Source organism: Camelus dromedarius, chromosome 6 (genome assembly GCF_036321535.1).
Source record: "Camelus dromedarius isolate mCamDro1 chromosome 6, mCamDro1.pat, whole genome shotgun sequence".
Lineage (NCBI taxonomy): Eukaryota > Metazoa > Chordata > Mammalia > Artiodactyla > Camelidae > Camelus > Camelus dromedarius.
The window spans coordinates 16,721,279-16,738,522 of NC_087441.1; the positions used below are offsets into that span (position 1 = coordinate 16,721,279).

Genomic DNA, 17,244 nt, shown 5'->3' on the forward strand with positions numbered 1-17,244 from the left:
AAGGCCAGAGAAGAGAAAGGAGGCAGACAACGGAGATGGGGCTTGTATGAAAATAGGAAATTTTTGGAGAAACAGAACGCACTTACCCGTGTGACTTTTGGTAAATTATTTGAACTCTCTGGACTTCAGTTTTCTCATCTCTGAAATGACAGAGTTGAACCGAATGATTATCTGTCACTCCTCATCTCTAACATTCCTTGTGACCATTTAGTGAATATGCTTCAGGAGGGTGCCTATGAGCGAGATCCATTCTGCATTACAGTGATGACTATATTATGGCCAGCCAACAATTTGGGGGAGGAATAAATAAGTTTCAGATACATGTGGGAGGTAGCTTTTTAAATAACAAAACTAGGTCTGCCTGATGAAACAGTTCGGTGAGATCCTAATTTCAGACTGTCATGTTCTTCAATATTTAGAAGAGTTTTCTAGGCGAGTACAGATTTCTTGTCTGCATTTGTCTAATTGTTATTGTATTATTGATGCAGGGAAGTATGATTTACTAAGTTTCTACTGTAAGTAAGGCCTTGGGGACATTGTGGTAAATAATTTTGAGCTCAGTATCCATGGAACTGGCTGTGCAATGGCTCACACCAGCAGACCACAAACAATTTTTCCACAATAGTGCCAAATTATTATATATGCCCTTCAAATAATTTTACTGAAGTGGAGGCTGTTCTGAAAGGCTCTCAGAGGAATCTGACCCCATCCTGTTTTCCTACTCTGAACGTTAGAGCAGCCATGAGTGTACTGTTCAGTAGCCCTGGATGGATTCTAGAGCTGTCCAAGGTTCCTAAGTTCCAGAGTGGGAGACTGCAGGATTGTAACAGAGCTTTGGGCTTTAGATCAATTCCACACTCTGCTATGAGGCTATAAATATTTCATTGTAGATTCTGTTATCTACTATGCAAAAAATAAATCAAGAAGAAGGCTTGGGGTAAAAATAATACTGCTAATTTGATACTTCGCTTACACTTATCCAAATTATGAATCATTCCTCCATCAATATGTTTTTAATAACTGCTTTAAATGTATAATAACACTGAAAATTTTGTCATAATCTACCTGCCTTTCCTTCACATTTAAAATTTCATCTTGTAGGGGTGGGGTGGGAGGTGGTATGAGCAGAACTTGATAGAAAAAACATAGCTTTCTCTTCTTTGAGTATGCTGGGGTTCTGCATACAATTATATATTAAAATTAGTGATGGTCTTTTGTTTTCTATACTTTTCATATGACACACATTGGCTTTCCTTGTGGCATATATCCTGTTGTGCCCAAGAATAACTCAAGGCATAAGAGTCATATAAGGCTCAGAGCTGGAGAATTTTAGGTATCAGATGTGTGTTAGTCCACTCAGACTGCTAAAAGAAAATGCCAAAGATTGAGTGGCTTAAACAACGAATTTATTTCTCACACTTCTAGAGGCTAGAAGACCAAGATCAAGGTTCCAGCTGATTTGGTTTCTGGTGAAGATTCTCTTTCTGACTTTTAGGTTGCTGCTTTCACGTTCTGTTCTCATGCGGCCTTTCCTCAGTGCACGCGTGCAGGAAGAGAGAGAACTCTCTGGGCTCTTTTCTTTAAGGACACTAATCCAATTGCTTCAAAGCCCCATCCTTCTGAGTTCATTTAACTTTAATTAATTGCTTGGAGGCCCCATCTCCAAATCCAGCCACCTGGGAGATTAGGGCTTCAATATATGACTTTGCAGGAGGGGGCACAGGCATTCAGTTCATAACAAGAAGGTTACAGATTCTTAGGGGATGTATGTGTAGGATTGAAAATGGTATAGTTTACTGGCTAAAGAGTATATTCTTTGCAGTTAGTCATATCTTAGTTTGATTTCTGGTTTTGCCACTTACTGTGGGACTTGGGCAAGTTCATTTGGAAATCATTTGCTAAATATTTTTTGAGTATCTACCAGGTCCTATGGTAGGAGTTAGTCATAGAGTTGTCAATATGACAGAAAAAGAGTATTGTCCATGTTAGATTCCCTAGAAGAGTAGACGGAACATGGAAAGTATTTGGCAAATGCTAGTTAGTTTCTAAAATTTCCTTGTAGGTCTGAGCACAGAAGATGCAGGTTTTGTTTCTGCTCCTTTGGAATTCCCCCAAAGTGAGTCAGTCTCCCAGTGAGACTCTGCTCTAACAACCATTCTTGTAGTTTCTACAGGCAGAGTGGTTATCCCTAAGGTTTCTAAGTATGTGCATGTGTGTGTGTAGTGGTGGGGGGCATGTGTGTAGGTGGGGAGAAAGATGACTGGTCCAAGATGACATGGGTGATGTAGCTGGATATAGACAGCACTGACTGGTAAGGCTTAACCGTTACAGATGTGTCATAGGAGAAATGGCAACTTGGTGGTCTCTTGAAGTCACCCACTGTCTCTGAAATTTTTCTAGAAAAGAGGAGAGCTACTGGGGCTCCTCTAATCGACATTGTCTGGATTCCCCCAGTCTTCTTTGTGGAGCCTCTTCTGTTCTGTGGTTATCAAGAGTCAGGATGTCAATGTAGTAACCAGTCCAGTAGGTGATGTAGATTTCTCTTCCCCACTCAGCAAGCAAATGCATATACTCATGTGCACACACTTGTGTGGTTTATTAAAACACACACACACATACTTTTAAAAACTTATGATGGGATTTTGGAGGGATAAGAGCATTGAGAGGGTAAATATTAAAATCCATTTTGTTTTATTCTAAAGGAGAAAAATGATTCAGTTATGTCCTTTATTGTTTAGAATCACAGATAACATCTTTTAATTCTTTATTGGTTTCTAAATGAATTTGTTATCAGAATGATCTAAAGACATCTTAAAAGCCATCCTCTAGAATCTTTCATAATACCCAAAGTGCAACCACTGATTTAGAATTTTGTCAATCACTTGAAGGTTTCTCAACTTCCAAATTAATTCTGGTGGCATCAGAATGTTGCAGAGAGAGCAATGGGCCGAGAGTCAGGAATTTGGGTCCTTGGTCAGCCCCAAGCTAATAAGTACCTTGGGAAAGCTACCAGCTGCTTCTCCTAAGAGAAGGATCTAGTCTTTCAGTTTAATTAATCTCTGGGAACTCAATTTTCTTATTTGTGAAATGGAGGTGTTGGAGTAGATGACCTGAAATTCTCTTTCTGATTGATCTTTAAAAATGGCCAGGCTAAGATGCCAAAGACATTATGCTCAGTGCTTTATATACTTTATATCACTTAATCTTCATAGTGGCATCTGTCATTCACATTTACAAACAAAAGCCTAGAGAAATTTAAAAATTTGCCTTGATATCTCCCAGCGAGTAAGTGGTGGCTATCCACAGCCTACGTTCCTAGCTGTCATCCTGTTCAATAAACCAAAATAGCTTCTGTAAGTCCAGACTTGGCCTTGGCTGTGGGGTAGGACACAATACACATAAATTAGAGCCCCTCCTATTCCTGTGAGTTCAAGTCAAATTTTAGAAACAAATATAGCAGCAAATAAATAAAAATAATTGAAGCAATTGGGTTCTTAACTGTGTGTTATTGTCCAAACAGTTATTTGATAAAAAGAGAGAGAAGTTTAGGCTTGAAATCTACAAAATGAGGGTAGGATTAGGAGGGGGACCTTCAAACATATGTAGCATTTAAATAAACAAAGGAGATACAGGGAACTGCCATAGAATGTGAATATATCAAGAACAAAGGCAAGATAGCATAGGCAGTGGTGATACTTTCTGTGAATTGTGAGGGTTGTATTAGGAAATTAACCTAGGAAAATAGAGTCGATCTAGGTATGAGAGGCCTTTTAAATCTCTAAGTGGGAAGTTAGGAATTGCCAACAAAGTTTTAAGAATGGACTCTGAACAGATATATTTTCATGCATTTGGTCGGGTAGTACATTGCAGGGGGACAGAGAGGAGCTATGGCATATTTGTGGATTTGGACTAGAGAACAGGTAGCAGGAAAGAAAAGTTCACTCTGAATGATGTCTGAAGAACAAAAATAGATCTGGGGACAATAATTGTGGGGGGTGGAAGAAAAGGAAATATTAAAGATGACGCTAAGATATTTTTTTCTGGATTTCTAATAAATGTTAACATTGCCATACTGCTCTTTTTAAGAAATAAGAAAGAATTTGTGGGTGAAAGAAAAAGAGGGGAAACATATAGAATTTTTTTTAAAAAAATGGGACACACTTAGTAGAAAGGGGCATTTGGAGAAGAGAGATGTCTAATATTCAGTTTTGAGGTATACGTGTATGTGTTTATCTGGTAAAAACTCCCCCTGTTATTTCAAAAAATTCTGGAAGTCTGCTTTACATAAAAGGATATTCAAATGCTTCTTTTTGTTTCTTTCTTCTCCTCCTCCTCCTCCTCCTCCTTCTTCTTCTTTGGTGGAAATAAAGGAAAGGGGCTGAATTACTCATGGGACAGTATCAGGTAGAACCTGGCAGTTGGTGGAGACTGTGTGGTGAACCACAAGCTGAGCTAATCTAGCAGAAGTAAGAGTTTGGAGGTAGATGAGTTTGGAGGTAACGTAAGAACCTACCCCTCTCATCCCAAACACACATCTCCGCCTTACCTTCTTCTTAAGGCTTGCATTAAACTTTCAATAGGATGTGGAATGGGAATTAGTCCCATTTTATCTAGACTGGAAGGGAAAAAGATGACCGAAGCTGATGAATGTGTTACATATGGAACTGTAATCAAGAAAATTAGAAAAGTCACATCTATTAAAAGCAATCTAAATGAGTAGGACAGTTCTAATCCTATGAGATCCATTCGTAGCACGTTTATTAACATTTTGGTTTATTTAAATTATCTTTTCTGTCCCTTTATAAAAGTCCTTTGGAACCTTCAAAAATAAGGAAGCTAGGATAGCTAGGATTCTTCAAAAGTACTTTCTGCCAGGTTTTCAGGAAACTATGTATTTGACACTCAACATTTATTGAGTACAAGTTACCTTAACTGATGCATTATACTTGATCCTGTGGGAAGATGTAAAGGATTCTCATGGTCTCTGCCCTTGAGACACAGAATTTACTTCAGGACACAGGTGGATCCTATTCCATTGACAGAAAGGGTGGTAGCATGGAATCTCAGCTGTTGAAAGGAAGTTAGAATACTTATTACTTTTTCAAGACTATTTTTTTTTTTTTTGTATATCAAGAGGAGATGTTCCAGCAGCACCCTTTAGCTTCTGTTTTTAACTTAAATCTGGGAAAAGATTGAGGGAGTTTTAGAAATATGAGTCAGTGGTCTTTATAATGATTAGAACTTGAGAGAGAGAGAGAGAGAGAGAGAGAGAGAGTGTGTGTGTGTGTTGAGAAAAAAGAAGAGGAAGGAGGGGCACAGAAAATTAGTATCAAAAACTGAGAGAGAAATTGGGAAGTATTTTTCATATAATGGAGCACTTACAGGTCTTAAAACTTTTGCAACTGATTTAGAAAGCTGGAAAAATTACCAAGTCAGATTTGTATTTGCAACTATTGAGTTTAATTCCTATCCTTCATTTGTAAATAAATTCTGTTTCCATTTGCCCAAATGGTACATTAAGTACAGGAAAGCTGTATGATTTCATTCACAGAATAAAAATATCATAGTCTGGCATAATATTAAAATTATCTAGTCTGATCATCGCCCCTATTAATTTTTCATTCATTTTAAACCTTCAAGACTTAGGAGAAACATGCTCCTTCAGTGGCAGTTAGGACTATGTATAACAGAGTTGAAAGCCTGGAATATATATAGGAGAGTTGAAATCTGCCTGTAACTTCCATTTATTTACACCAGTTGATCATTTAGAAATAGAAACGGAATAGGATAATTACTTTTCATAATAGAGCCCTGAATTATTTGAAGCTTTCTACCATGTGAAACCAAATTCCATCCTCCTCTTCCCACTCCCACATGTCTCCTCTTCCCTAGACTAAAAATACTTTATTCTTTCATTCTTTGTGGGACATGATTTGAAGTTCTGTCATTGATCCACCCAAAACTCAGTGTGCCTGTATTCTTCTTCATGGTCACACTTAAGACATAATTTTTCAAGGGTCATTCATTTATTCATTCATCAGTCAAGAAAATATTCACTGAGTACTTACTAAGCACTGGGCACTGTCCTTGATACTGAGGATAAAACAGTGAACACAATAAATTAAAATACTTGCTCTCGTGGAACTTACATTTAAGTGAGGAAGACAGAAAATATATGAGATAAATAAAGTAGCTTAGAGAGTGATAAGTGTTTGGGAAAGAAAAATAAACCAGGACAGAGATATAAAATGTAGGTGGGGGGAATGGTGTTATAGTCATTGGCTAAGGTGACCAAGGGAGTCACCTCACCAATGGGATATAAGTGTATCTCAATGTAGCCAATGGGTAATCACCAAATTAAACTAGTATCCAAGTCTTATTATACCTGATTGTCTCAAAGACATTTTGATCAAATCATGAAGAATGTGAACCCTCTCGTGTAAACCTGGATGATCTAGCAGATTAATAATGGTCTATCAGATTAATAGTGGTGTCAGAGGAGGAAATGTGGTAGTATTTGCTGTTTTGATGTCATTCAGAATGCACCAGGAATCAACCACAAAGAATCAACCTCTCTGCAGATTTTGAAATTCACTGTTTTGGCTCCTTCATCTATTCCTAATCTTCTAATACTGCTCTATGTACCCAGAGATCTTAACTGCAAATTATGTTCATAATGTGGTTTGAAATTCATCATTATCAGCAGATATGCATTCATTTAGTTGCTGACCAAGAAAGTCTTATTGGGCTTCAGTTTCTTCCTAATAGTGTTTCGTCTGAGTGTTGGAGGTTGAAAAACATTGTGTCATTATTATATCATTAGCTCAAACTTATGGCCTTCTCTTACTCTAAATAAAACTATAAGTTACTTTGGTATTTTAATTTTTTTCTTAAATCTCAGCTGATTTGTGACCTTAATCCCTCTGATATGAGTCTGTCTGGCCCTACCATTCTCATATTCAGTGTTCATTTTTTCATTCATTTATTCATTTGGCAATACTTTTTGACTAATTGTTATGTTCTTGGCACTGCATTTACCAAGATGATGAATAAGATCGATATGGATAACTTTTCAATTGTAGTTTTTTCTTTTAAAAATATCTGTAGCTACATTTTTTTTTTTTTAGTTTTCTCTCTGCTTTTCTCCTTATTTTATCATTTGCAATTGCACTCAAAATTGCATTTTTGAGAACATCATAATACTTTTGAGTCATAATCTCTTTAGGAGTCTCATGCCATGAATAATGCATATCTTTTCTCTAAAATTTAGAAGACATTCACATAAAATGTACAATTCATGCTGTCCTTGGAAAAAATAAAATTCAAGATAATATGGTCACTTTCTTTCAAAGTTCATACTACTTTGACTTAACCAATCAATTCTTGTTGTCAGAACTAGGTCCAAATGGTCATTTCCTCCAGTTGTTCCCTTGCTGTTTTAGAGATTAAATTTCATTAATGATATTCAAGCATGTGTTATATGGTTGGCTTTTAGCCAAATAAGATGCGTGGCCCTATTCATGGATCACTGAAGTCTTCTTTCACTGCTGTTGAGGACAGGAACCTCACCTGTCTTGTTCACATCTAGTTCCTGCGCCACGATGGATGATCCAGAATGGCCACCATTATTGTTATCATTTACTCAGTGTTCTCCAATGTGCTTCTCTCTTTGGGAAATGAAGATTTATATGCAGACATTAACCCTCTTGACCTTTAGGACTACTCCACTTCTCTTAAAAATCTGTTTCTTTTGAGTAAGACAAGTCCTCCTACTATCATGTTCTAATTTGGAGGGTGATTACATCACATTTGAGATTTGGATAGGCAACTGTCAGTGCCTGTTATAAGCTGAGTTCTGAGTAATAAGACAGAGTCAACCATATGAAGATCTGAGGGAAGAATATTCCAGAGAAGAGAGCAGCACATGCAAATCCTTGAGTGTCAAACTAGCTCAGTGTATTCAAAAAACAGAAAGACGTGGGGTTGGAGCACAGTGTTACTAGAGGCAGGGGAATGGGAGGAGGTGAGATGTGAAATGGTGTTGTGTTTAAGAATCTACACTCAGGATTTTTTTTTTTTTGAACCTACCCTCTAGAGCCTAGGTTTAAATAACAGACCCGCCATTTATTATTTATTTGGCTTTGCACAAATTACCTAACCTATCTGTGTCTTGAGTTCTGCGTCTTTAAAGTAGGTGTAAATAACAATACACAACTCATGGAATTATTGAAAAATGTAAAACAAGACATAAAAAACAATTTACACCAGGGCTTGGGGTGTATAGGTGCTCAATAGATGTTAGCTATCATTATTAAGTCACTGGTTCAGAGTTCAGATTATGTAGGGTCTCAAAGATGTTTTGCTTTTATTCAAATTAAATTGTGCAGTCATTGGAGTGTTTTATGCAGGGAGTGAACTAACATGATTAGAATTTTTAGAGAACAGTTTTTTCCTACCATATTTAGATTGGAGTATGAGGCAGGAGGTGAGTAGATGCAGTGTGTTAGTGTGTAAGTGGGACTCACATCAGTAGGTTTGACTAGGGTGAACGCATGGGCAAAGGAGGTAGAACTAACAATTTGTTGACAGCTTATTTTTGAGTTTGTGGTTAAAGGAAATAAAGGATTCTGAATATTTGACCTAGGAAACTGGGGAAATGATTATGTTCTTTATTAAGATAAAAAAGGGCCCATAAGATTCACAAAATTGACAAAGGGATCTATGGAACAAAAAGATTAAGACTCTTGCTTTAAATTTTTAATTCTTTGTCCCTGAATCTGTTTTTCCATCTTTTTTTTTTTTCTGAAATATAGTTGATTTACAGTGTTGTGTTAATTTCTGGTGTATAGCATAGTGATTGTTTTATATATATATATATATAATCCTTTTCATATTCTTTTTCATTATAGGCTATTACAAGGTATTGAATATATAGTTCCCTGTGCCAAACAGTAAGACCTTGTTGTTTATCTATTTTATGTATAGTAGTTAGTATCTGCAAATCCCAAACTCCCAACTTATCCCTCCCCTCATCTCTCCTTGCCTGGTAACCATAAGTTTGTTTTCTATGTCTGCAAGTCTGTCTCTGTTTTGTAAATAAGTTCATTTGTGCCATTTTTAAAGATTTTTCCACATTTCTTAAGACAGTTTTTCTTTTATCTTTCCCAAGAGGATGGGAAAGAGACTTTCCCGCAATTCACATACTTGATCTGATAATAAAACAATTTGTGACGATGATCTTTGTCAAACTGGTTTACCACAGAGCAGAAGTGAGAACATAATGAATTTAACACTCCTTTGTTGAATTTGTCCCAAGCCTTTCAAGGCCCAGCTGTTCAAGTTTAGCAAGTGACTCTCATGAAAAGTGATTTGTAGTTATTTTCATTTTTATTTCCCCTATCTTTTTTGCCAGCTGTTTGAGCCTATTTTTTTTCCTATAGCTGGAAAATAATTTTCATTTCTCTTGTTCCCAGAATCAACTTGAACGGTAGACAGACCAGCCATTTCAGTTGAATCCTACTGCATTTCTTTGACATGGTCCAGATGGCCTTCAGTGATGGGTAGGTACCTGTTCCCTCACACATTGTCCCTAACAGTGTCTCTGAGGATTGAGGATACAGTCTATGTGGGCATCCATCTTTGCACATCACTTGGATTTTCCTTTCCTACATGTTTTACTGAAGATCCACAGCATCTAAAAAGGAAATTCATAAAGTTTTTGCAAATGATTCAGACTTTATTGCATTTTGATGACAACAGTAACAACAGAACCCAAACCGTATAAATTTTAATTGTTGGCAAGGACCACTCTTGTGTTTGTTTGGCTCAGCAAGTACTGTATTTCAGAGGGTAGATGGATAGATGATAGATAGATAGATAGATAGATAGATAGATAGATAGATAGATAGATAGATAGATAGATAGATATAGATACAGATATAGATATAGATATAGATATAGATATAGATATAGATATAGATATAGTTGTTCGACATACCTAAAGATGGTATCACTGACATGCTACTAGTATTTGGGCACTTAAATTATTTTTCCAGTCATAATGATGACATGAGTTAAACCACTTCTTTCTACTTTTCTTCCTTATGGTGAAAATTGCTACATCAGTCAGGACCTTTTCGGTTGCAAAATATGGAAATCCAACTTGAGCTAGTTTTGGCAGGAAATCTAGGTTTAAGAATCAAAAGAAGAGTTAAGGAAATTTTTACAAGGCAAGGAGCAGTGCCAGGGGTCTTAGGGCCTGACATCTGAACTCTTTCTTTCCATCTACCATCCTTTTTTCTTTTCTCTCAGCAGAGCATCTTCTTTCACTGACAGATTTAAGGCTGTATCTTTCTAGTTCTAGTATCAGGAAGGAAAGGATTCTACCTCGCAGTTCCACAGGAAAAAATCTTAAAAAATAGTGGTCAGGTCAGATCAGAAACCCAAAGATGGTCAAATTACTGTGACAAGGGAATAAAGGTTACAGAGTAAGCTAGCAGCCCCCAGACCATGAATCTGGAGTGGGTAAAGAGGCAGGTCCCCAAAAGAATGTGGGGATGCTGTTCTCAGAGGAAGAGACAGCTACTAAACAAAACAAAACAAATTAAAAAAACCAAACAAACAACAAGTCTTCACTAAAAAAAGTCCATTTGCAAGATGGCCAGTGGGAATTAGAAATTAACTTGGCAGCTAGGAAATATTTACTGGTTTAAGAGTGGTGCCCACCTCTGAAACCTCTCCTTAGTTTTCAGTCCCAGACAGTTAATCTCATTGGGTGATTTTCTTAACAAACTTAGATTTCTAATTCATGATCAGCACTTTTCCAATAATCAAATCCCATTGAATTATTTTGCTTTCTTGATGTCTTTGTTTTAATTTGGAGAAGTCTATGTTTTATTCTTTGTCTATCGTGCTTCAGGGACTTTCTTTTTCAAGAAGTCATTTAGTATATAACCTATCTGAACTTCTTTGGGGGTTAATCGGTATTTTCTATGCATACTAATCCCTGGTTGGTAGACTAGAACAGAATTACTTGGAGTAAATAACAGATGTGTCTAGAAGGGATTTTATTTATAACTGGGGTAATCCCCAATTTACAGACAAAATGAGATTCAGAGAAGGTAAGTGATTCGCCCAGGGCCACATCTCTCATTATCAAAAAAGCCACTATTAAAACCCCAAGACCACCAGACTTCCTTAGTTTTGTGTCATTTCCATTGTATCAGGCTTAGTGAAGAAAAAGTGAGAATAAATTCAACAGGAACAAATGTGAAGATCAGGTTGGATCATCCCAGCTCACTGTAAAGAACACTGGCTGCCTTTAGGACTTAGAATATATAGCTAGCCTGATAAGGAAGCAGCAAAGGGGCAGTGCCTTGGGCAGAGAGATACTTGCCTCCCTTGTGTGGGACCCTCAGTGTTAGGAATGTGGTGAGCGCCCTGGAAGAACTCTCAGAGGAGAAAGATTCCTCTGTCTCCGTTCAACCCAGATCTAGTCAGATTCTACTCATCATATGTCTGTCCGAGCAGCCACATTTTCGTTTTGCCACTGCTGCCGCTGCAGTTCTGGCCCCTCTCATTCTCCCTGCTCCCAAATGGCCTGCCTCCAACCCATCGTCACCATAGTGATCTGTCTAAAATGCAAATTGAATCGCATCATGCGCCAGCTTAAAATAGTTTAGTGTCTACTCCTTCTTCCAACCACACAGAGTGAAGTTTACTTCCTTGACCCTGACATTCCTCTCTGCTTCTTCAGTCTTGATTCCTGACAGCCTTGGCCCCTGATGTGCTAAGATTTTGAACTGATCTTATAATTAGAACTCCTAGAAGTTAGAGGTATGGAGCCTTATGTATCTTTACATATCTGGTAATGCACAAATATTTATTGAACCGAATCTCTTTTGAGTCCAGAGTAAGTCTTAAAAATCAGAAGAAACAAACTCACTTAGTGAATAAGTCAATGTTTTGAGGACAAATCTGTAACTAAATCATTGCCCTCATATTTTACTTCCTTAGTCTTCAGAAACTAGGTTCATTGCTATTGTAATATTATAAGCTACTGATTAAGTAAATGGAATTTGAATTTTGCAATCTGATTTGCAGCTTGAGGGAATATCTTAGCTCTTAATGCAAGGCTAAATTCTGACTACATCTAGGCAAAGAATTTTTCTAATTTGGTTTTTGATGTTCTGGGACTTTTTTTTCTTTTGCCTTTTGGGATCTCTTCTTATACATTTCTGTCCCATTTTCAGTTTGGAAAAACAATACATGAAACCAAAAAAGAGCAATTGCTACTAAGGGGCAGAAGATTGTAAGCCCTGATAAACAGAAACAAACCACTGCTGGAAGACAGATGTAATTCTATTAGGGCTATCTGGTTGGGAGTTCACTGACTCCAATGTCTGGGGACCTCTCTAAAGGTGGAAAGTCCTTCTGCCTTGCTCAGTTTTCAATTAGAAAGTTAAAGCTTTGGCTACATTTTCATTGAAAGAGTGAAGATTATTTTGAGATTGTTAGTGAGTATGTATCTTGAGATATATGTGAAATTGGAGACATTTTAGCATAATTTTACTACTCTCAGATCCCTCTTAAAATAGTATCCATTAAAAACTCCTGGGTGGTATATGTAGGAAAGATAAGGAATCTAGGAAAGGATGGACCTAATTTAGTGGTAGTAACTCCCCTCTAGGGAGGCTGAGTTCAGAGAAGTTCAGAAATATTTCAAATTACACTGTCCTCGGAGGGGAACAGTTTTGGTTACAGTCAAAGTATAGAAAGGGGATAAACATGGGAGATGGTGGGGGGAGTTCTGACCATGGGTATATCTAGGTATAAACTTCAAAACATCAGGTATCAGCTTACCCATAGCAAAATAAAGTATGGGTCTTGCCTTCCTGATCCTAATTGCATTGGTCTGGATTCTTTCTGGCACTGGGTGAGCCTGGGCTGTCATTGTCAAGCATCAGTGACTCTGAATGGGTAGGAGGCAGAGACTGAGGTCCTCATTTCCAATTCATTGGCTTATTCTCTCTCCCTACTGCCTAGGCTGTGTCTGACACAAAGGGACACTTCATAAAAATTTATCGCATAAATCATAACTTACCCTTTCCGTTATAGATGTAGTTCAGAAGACAGGTAGAGCATTCATAGAGATGGTTTCTGAGAAATTCTTAATTTTAAAGACACTTCCCCTCCTTTTAAAGCCCTCTCACTGTTGGCTCCCATGACTATTGTCTTCTGATTATGAGCATCTCCAAGATCAAGTCTTGTCCTCCAACTCTCTAGACACTTTCTGCTCTGATGAGTCCTAGCAACCTCAAGACGAGTGGTACCCAGATATACAGCTCTGTCCCTACATGTTCCCAACAGGCATACTCTTACTGTCACCCGTCTGGGGTAATTTTTATCTGGCTCCCCTTTACTTGGCCTATTCTCTATACTCCTGGACTCCAACCATGGATCTCATGGTTCTTTTCAAGCATCCAGACTTAACTTTGGACTCTTTTTTTTTTTAAAACTCTTTAGACACATATCCCCATATCCAGTCAGTTAATATGTCTTACTTATCTTCCCTTAGACCCTTTCTCATTTCTGCTTCTTCCTTTTTATTTCTCTTATAATCACCCTGCCCAAACCCTCTGTCCTCATGATTATATTCTTTATGGATTATTACAACCTCTTACAAGTTTTCCTGCCTGTAATCTTCACCATCCACAAATCATATGGCATTTTGATATAGACATTTTTTTCCTAAACAGATTTTCTCAAGTTACCAGCTTGCTGATTTATATACAATTTTAGGTCCCACTATTTGGCAAAATGCTTTGCAAACCCAGTGATCCCGTGTTCTTGCAAACATATAAAGCTCTGTCTTTTCCCCATGATTTGTTTTATGATAAAGTGCTTGCTTGGAAGCTCTTACCTTTGCTCTCTGCCACCTGTTAGGACTCAGTTCAAGCATCTCTTAGCACTTTCATGAAATTTGATGTGACTGTTTTACTCTTCACTGCTCACATCCTTAGCTAATCTGCAGCCTTTACAAGTTGTGCTGCTTTGGCTTTACTCTTGTTTTACCTGTAATAATATGCTGCAAATTTCTTGACGTTAGAGATCTTATCTTGCCCATCTCCTTGGTTCAGACCTAAGTATCTGCAGCATTCTTTGGGCTTCATAAATATGCCCTCTGCTTTAAAAATATCATTGGTACATTTATTTTATTTTGTCATTTCTAATTGCCAGTCACTAGATATTTTAAACCCTAAAAAGATATCCACTGTTATTTGAAGCTGTTTTGTAGTTCTTGTAGTCTAGCATATTTCGGGTGGGCATTCCAAAGGATAAAATGGCTAAAGAGAGGAGAGTCCCTCTGTGTTTTAATGAGCTATTCTGCAAGCATGCCAAGATAATGTTAATTCCATAATCCTCTCTATAGAGAAAAATTTATTAGGGCTAATTTGATATCCAGAAATGTTATAGTCATTATTTTTATTCTTGTTTTTTCATATTCGAAAACAAGTGAACTCTACTTATTATTCTCATCTCCAGCATTTTCCATGCTCATCCTTGGTCTCTTAGTAGCAGTAGTAGTATTAAGTAACATTGACAGTAAAAGTAGTGGACGTAACAGCACCAGTCGAAGTAACAGTAATGTCTACCATTTATGTGTGTGTTGTGTATCAGGTGCTGAGCTAGGCATTGTACACACATTATTTCTTTTATCTTTATAAAATTCTATGGAATATTAATACTCATCATTACAAGATCAGTCAACTTGTTCGAAGAGGCTGATAACTTCCCAAAGGACTACAGTTAGTAATTGGTAGATATGGATACCAAGCTCAAACCCGTCTAATTTCAAATCCAGATTCCTCTAATATTATTTAACTCACTGAAATCAATGGAAAAAGGCTTTTTTTTTTTTTAAAAAATAGATTTTTATAAACATTCTTTGGGGTCTTCTTTTATGCTGTGTCTGCATGAGATTAGTTGAATCCTGAGTTTTCTGAAGTAAATAACCATACTAATGTATAGCCTATCCAAACTTGGAGAACAAATTTGAACAATTCAGAGCTCCAGCATAGGAAACTCAGCTCTTCGACTCATTATCCACTTATCGGGCACTTAGGCTTGGGTTTTTGAGATATTTATATTCATGTCAACCAAATGTGTAGTATTCCAGAGCTCATCTTAATCTGACTTTTCCAATCTGGAATGATAAATCTATTTAAAAATGATATAAAAGTCCTCAGCATTCATGATATAAAGAACTTGCAAGTGTTTTTTGAGTATATTGAAGACTGACACTGTGGAACCTAAGTTATTTTATTGAGTTAATCTTAGTAGTAATTTTGGCATTTTTCACTTATTTCAGATTTCAGTCAGAACGTGCTCTTCGCAGGGCAGCTGCTGTGTGTGTTGGCGATGTAACGTGTGAAGCTGGTCCGTGGTTGAACTAGTCGCTGTCTGACAAATCTTAAGTTATTTGTGGTTCGTCTTATAGTCCTATGTGATGTGTGCATGATCTGCTCTTGGCGCTCACTCAGAAGAGGAAAACCAGAAACATTTAACATATAAATAGGAGTATTTTTGCACTGGCCTTTTGGAAGCTTTAAGATTGTTTAGTTGTTTCAAGATCATATGCATTTTGTTTTTCACCAGATCACGTTGGTTAAGAGTTGAGAGGTGTGCAGTTATAGAATTAGTGTTTCTCTGATTTCATCTCTCCGTACTATTGCGGAACCTTCAATTCCCCTCTAGGCGGTGTCTCAGATACCCGAGACCAGTCTCTTGCTTTAGTATTGGTACCATGATGGTGAATATGGTTCTGGAAAACTTCTGCAAATATGCCTCTTACTTTTGCCAAAACTGCAGCTTCCATTCTCTGTGGATACCAAAGCTGCAGTTGTAAGGATGTCAGAAGCCGTTCCAATCCTTCGAAGCTGAGCATCGGATGGCCTTACATTGTGCCACGTGTCCTGCTAGATGGAGAGCCTTCTTCTCTCAGTATTCCTCTGGAATACTTAGTCCCCATTCTCAGGTCGAGCCGTTTGTGTTCCTGACGGCTTGTAGCACTTTAGTGTAGTCACAGTCATTTACAGTAGACTTGGGCCAAGTTCACGGGCTCTGGGGCTAAGGACACATCTGAATGTCAGTTAGATGCTGTGTTTGAAATTGCTGCTCTTTTTCAGCCTGAGGGTGGGTTCCTTCCCAAGAGGCATTTAGCTCTGTCATGCTAATTAACTGCTGGACCGCAGTTCCAGAATCTTTCAGATTTGCCCTTTGGACATAGCTGAGTCTTAACGCATTTATGAGATTGGTCTGAGCTAATTCTACATGTTATTGTGAGCTAAGCGTTTGTGTTAGCAAGAAGTGCATTCTTTTCTGAAATGCATGAGTCGTTATGTTTTAGTTAATGCAAGAAGAATCTAAGATAAATTTGTTTTAGGTGGCCCTGGCAATAGTTTTCTCCTCCCTCCCTCCCTCCCTATCTCCTTGTTTGCTTTCCTCCCTCCCTTTCTTCCCTTCTCCCTTCTTTTCTCTTTTCCTCCTTTCCTTCCTGTATTAACAGTTCCCCTGTGCAGGGGTAGGGGTGAGCTTTCAGTCCAAATAGAGTTTTTGTGCCTCAGTTGCATACACAGTGCTGCTGTATTAGAGCTTCTCTGCCCTGTGACTTTTGGTTGACAGCTAGTGATGACTTACATTGTTATTGTTTCAAATTTACAACAACTCTACTTTCCATGCCCTGCTAGTTATTGTAGGTAGACACTGCTTTCCAGTTAAGGGGAATCCATCCTCATTTTCCATCATAGTCAGATCACACGATACATTATGCATTCAAACTTTTCTCAAGTTATGATGTTTGGTATTGTGATACACTGTGTTGCACCTAATCTTCATATCAGTCAGAAAATCAGTATCGGAAGTCTGAAGAGTCTTAAGTCGTGGCATTTCGTGAATATTTATCTACACATCTAGAGTGTTTTTGACAGAAGGACTGACTTAACCATACATTCAATATTGAGTAATGAGCAAACTTCTTGTGTGAGAAGAAAACTGTTCTGTGTCAGGTACTATTCTGGATGCCGGGGTACAGTGGGGAGACCAGCCCTGGCACTCTTGGAGCTTATGGTGCCATGGGAAAGGGTATTCATTGAACATGTAACTAAGAGCACAGTATGTCTTGTGAGCACAGAGCTGGAGGATCTAACAGAAAACTTGTCCCTTCACTGAACAAGAGAGAAGCAA

The 17,244-nt window shown here is 37.8% G+C and overlaps 1 long non-coding RNA gene across 3 annotated transcripts in view; it reads left to right on the plus strand.

Moving 5' to 3' along the window:
- Positions 1-17,244, plus strand: part of LOC105092078 (uncharacterized) — a 330,628-nt gene that overhangs the window by 149,150 nt on the left and 164,234 nt on the right. For all 3 annotated transcript variants that reach the window (XR_010381220.1, XR_010381222.1, XR_010381221.1), the window contains exon 3: positions 9,474-9,560. This is a non-coding gene — a long non-coding RNA (uncharacterized LOC105092078). The remainder of the gene's footprint in view (positions 1-9,473; positions 9,561-17,244) is intronic.